We start from the raw sequence: 5,000 nt of genomic DNA, 5'->3' as shown, positions 1-5,000 counted from the left end.
AATCTGTGTGAAATTTGTCTCTTTCTCTTTTTCTCTTTTTGGGTTGTTTCTCTCTGTCTGTCTGACTGTCTCTTTGACTCTCTCTCTATCTATCTATCTGTCTGTTTATCTATCTGTTTATCTATCTATCTATCTGTCTCTCCCTCCTTCCCTTCCTCCTTCACTCTCTCCCTCTTCCTTTCTCTCTCTCTCCCTCCCTCCTTCTCTCTCTCTCTCTCTCTCTCTCTCTCTCTCTCTCTCTCTCTCTCTCTCTCTCTCTCTCTCTCTCTCTCTGTTCCATCTTTTCCTTGATTTATCAACTTTTTTATCTTTTCCCAGATTTTTTTTTTCTTTTTGTTTCATATTTCTTTCCTATTATCGCTGTCTCGCCTCATTCTTTCCTAGTTTAGTTCTTTGTCCGATTTTCATCATTTACTTTTTCTTTTCATCTTTCGCATTTTCTTAATAACTTAATATCCGCCCTTTTGCCCTTACTTGCCTTCCTACCTTTATCACTATCCCTTTCGTCTTCGTTCGTCGCTTATCTTTCCTCCTTTCCTCTTTTCCTCATTCATCCTCTCCTCTCTTTGTCTTCCCCTTCGCCCACCTCGTCGCCTTCGCCCGTGTCTCGGTGTCTCTCTCAGTGCCACCTATTGGCATTAGGGGGGGGGGGGGTCCAAACGACGTACCCTATGCCCTCTTCTCCCCGAACCCCTGACTCTACAAAACAATATGCTATGTTAAACACAACCTATAACCTTCTCGTGTACAAAATAAACGTATTTTAAGAGAGAGAGAGAGAGGAATATATATATATAGAGAGAGCTATATATATATATATATATATATATATATATATATATATATATATATATATATAGAGAGAGAGAGAGAGAGAGAGAGAGAGAGAGAGAGAGAGAGAGAGAGAAAGAGAGAGAGAGAGAGAGAGAGAGACCTAAGTTAACTTTTCCCCCACTATATACAAGGAACATCCTCTAAGTTCACCCCCTCCCCTCCATGTAAGTTATCCTCCCTGCCCCTGAATGAGGGAATAGGGTGAGTGAATAAAGAAGGGAGAGGAGGGAGAGGGAAAGAAGGCGGGGGGGGGGGGGGGGGGAAGGGGTAGGAAAGGGAAGGAGGGAGTGAATAAGGAAGAAAGGGAGAAAGACAGACAGGACGGAAGGAGGAGAGAAAGTGAGAGAGAGGGTGCGAAGGAAGAGGGTAAGCGGGAGAGAGGAGAGAAGGTAAGAAGGAAAGAGGGAGGAAAGGTAAGAGGGAGAGAGGAATAAAAAGAAAGAGGGAAGGATGATCGAACTAAAGTAAAAATTTTCTTTCATTTTCTTCCATTTCCTTCCAAACGCTGATTTTACATAGTATATTTATTGCTCATCCCTATCCCCTTATTTGGAATTTTCTTTTCTTTATATATTCTCATTTTTTCTTTCTTTCTTTCTACCTGCCACTTGACTCCTTCTTCACTCCTCTCCTTATTCCATCTTCGTTGCGAGAGGAATGAAGCATTGGCAGTTATTTCCAAGTTATTTGTGGCAGTTATTTCCAAGCTATTTACGGTAGTTATTTCCAAGTTAATTGTGTATTATTTGTGTGTTATTTGTGTATTATTATTAGTTATTTCCAAGTTATTTCTGTAAACGAATGTAGAGTTGCGGCGGGTTACATTACACTAGGAGTTGGTGTTTTCAGTCATCGTGTTGCAAAGAGGCTACATGCGAGGGGCTGAGGAGTCTGCAGTGCCGTTCTGTAGTTTGTGTTCTGCATTTTAACCTTCCCTCCCCTTTCTGTCTGTCTGTCTGTCTCTGTCCGTCTGTCTGTCTGTCTCTGTTTCTCCCTCTGTCTCTGTCTCTGTTTCTGTCTGTCTGTCTCTCTCTATCGCTCTCTCGCTCTCGCTCTCCCGTTCTCGCTCTCGCTCTCGCTTTCGCTTTCGCTTTCGCTTTCGCTTTCGTTCTCTCTCTCTCTCCCTCTCCCTCCCTCTCTCTCTCTCTCTCTCTCTCAATATGCCCAGTAATCCTCTGTCACATTACTTCTAAAAACCTGCAGTGGCCTTAATTTTGATTCTCTCTTTGTAATTCACGTATGATGTGAAATATTATTTATTTTAATACAGTGTATAAAAATGTATGAAAAAAGTTTCATAGTGACTTTTTTCTAAAAAGGGCTTTAATACCCCCATCAGAGTGATTTTAAAAGTTAGGTATCATGTTCTCACTTATTGTTAAGATACTATGATAATTTAATGAGACAAAAAAAGAGTAAACCTCAACATTTTCTCACTTACAACCGAGTGGCAGAAATGGTTACCAAGATATCTTATGAGGCATATAAGTAATCTACTTTACACTCGGGATCCCTTCTTTCTGACGCGTTCCTTTAAGGTCTTATATAAAAAAAAAAAATGATGAGACAAAAAAAATGTAAACCTCAAATTTTTCTTACAACCGAGCGACAGAAATGGCTGCCACGACTTATATGACTTATATGAGGCATATAAGTAATCAACTTTACACTTGGGATCCCTCCTATCTGACGCATTCCTTCAGGGTCTTGTATGAAAAATTTAATGAGATAAAAAAATAAATTAATAAATAAATAAACCTCAAAATTTTGTCACACAACCGAGCGACAGAAATGGCTGCCACGACTTATATGACTTATATGAGGTATGTAAGTAATCTACTTTACACTCGGGATCCCTCCTATCTGACGCATTCCTTCAGGGGCTTCCTCGAGACACTACATTCTCTGTGAGTCGCGTTGTGCATTCTTCACTTCATCGCTGATCAGGTGTCACGACCCGAGCGCTTAAAAAGGGCATGTTTTTTGGCCCTGATGACCATGCGGCTTCGAGGGGGGGGGATAGATTGAGATTGAGAGATCGTGAGCGATATAATAAAAAAAGGAAGTAATGAAAAAAAAATTGCTTCGGTTGTAAAAAAAAAATATGACGAACGCGTTGCGAGTAGATTCTCAGAGGCTGGGGGATTAACATTCCTGGATGCTTCTTTTATCTTCTGATTGTTGGGTTTGTATCATGAACCGTGAACCCTCTCCCCCCCTCCTTTCTCTCAACGTCCAGTCTCTCTCTCTCTCTTAGCTTCTCTCTCTCTCTCTGCCTCTCTGTCTCTCTGTCATTGCATCTATGTTTCTCTCTCTCTCTCTCTCTCTCTCTCTCTCTCTTTCTTGACCTATCTATCTATCTGTCTGTCTATCTACTTTCCTATCTATATATCGATAGATCAATCAAACTAGATTTTTCTTTCTTTTTGCCTCTACCGATAACTGTATATCCATCTCTATGTATATGTATATATATATATATATATATATATATATATATATATATATATATATATATATATATATATATATATAAATATATATATATATATATATATATATATATATATATATATATATGTGTGTGTGTGTGTGTGTGTGTTTGTGTGTGTGTGTGTGTGTGTGTGCGTGTGTGCGTGTGTGCGCGTTCGTGCGCGCGCGCGTGTGTGTATGTGGATGCATGTATGTATATATTTATATACACACATGCACGCAAACGCAGGCGTGAATAAACACGTATGAATCACCTGGCTCCCCGCCTCCCCCCCCGCCTCCCCCCGCCCTCCCCCCGCCTCCCCCCGCCCTCCCCCGCCCTCCCCCCGCCCTGGCCGACACCAGGTGGCGCCCAACATAGCAACCTCCGCCGCTGCCTCGTCTCCGCGCCCTCCCGCCCGGCACCTTCACCTTCGCCGCCGATTTAACTCCCTCGGGGCCATGACGTAAGGGCGCCCGGGGGAGGGGGAGGGGGAGGGAGAGGGTGGGGGGGAAGGGGGCCGCAGGAATTTGACAGCCGCCGCCCGTGTCGTGTTGCTGACGTCCGCTCGTCTGGGCGTTTGACGTAAGCCTCTCCTGACGGGGAGGCGCGCGCCAAGGGCCGAACGTGCCCGCCAAGTGTGTCAGCTTCGGCAGCATCCGTACTGGCTCGTGTTTCTTTGACATTTTTGGCCTATGACTCCCGCCTCCCGCGTTTAGTCACGACGAGACGCCATTGTGCTGCCATCACCGCGGCGTTTCCTCATCGGCTCCCTTCCCCCCTCGTCGCCCCCCCCTCTTCCTCCCCTTCCTTTGCCTTTCCTCCCTTCCCCCCCTCGTCGCCTCTCCTCTTCCTCCCCTTCCTCTTCTCAGCGCCTCTCCCCTTCCTTCCTATTCTCCCCCCATCTCCCTCCTTCCCCATCCCTTCCCCCCTTCCCTCCTCATATCCCCTTTCCTCACAATCACCTCCCCGCCCCTTCCTCCCCTTCCTCCCCTTCCTCCCCTTCCTCCCCTTCCTCCCCTTCCTCCCCTTCCTCCTCCTTCTCTTCCTCATACCATCCCTTCCCCCATAATCGCCTCATCCACTCATTTCCTTCCCCTCCACCCCCCCCTCTCTTCCGCCCCCACCCCCCCCATACATCTTCCTCACTTTCATGTCACCTTCGCTTTCGCCCTCTCTCCGCCCCTCTCCTCCTCTCCTCCTCCCTCCTCCTCCTCCTCCCCTCCTCCTCCTCCTCCTCCCCTCCCCCTCCTCCTCCCTCACCTCCTCCTCCTCCTCCTCCTCCTCCCCCTCCTCCCTCCCTCCCTCCTCCTCCTCCTCCTCCTCCCCCCCTCCTCCTCCCCCTCTCTTCTATCTATTCCTCTCTCCTCTTCTCCTCCTCCTTCTCCTCCTCCTCCTCCTCCTCCTCCTCCTCCTCCTCCTCCCTCCTCCTCCTCCTCCTCCTCCTCCTCCTCCTCCTCCTCCTCCTCCTCCTCCTCCCCCTCCCCTTCCTCCCCCCCTCCTCCTCCTCCTCTCCTCCCCTCCTCCTCCTCCCCTCTCCTCCTCCTCCTCCCCTCCTCCCCCTCCTCCTCCTCCTCCTCCTCCTCCTCCTCCTCCTCCCCCTCCCCCTCCTCCTCCCTCACACTCCCCTATCCCTCACTGCCACCCCCCCCCCCCCCCACTTTCCCTCCCTGACCTGACCTCCGCTGAGGTC

The sequence above is a fragment of the Penaeus monodon genome, chromosome 3 (genome assembly GCF_015228065.2).
Source record: "Penaeus monodon isolate SGIC_2016 chromosome 3, NSTDA_Pmon_1, whole genome shotgun sequence".
Lineage (NCBI taxonomy): Eukaryota > Metazoa > Arthropoda > Malacostraca > Decapoda > Penaeidae > Penaeus > Penaeus monodon.
Note: the sequence above shows the minus strand (reverse complement) of the source record.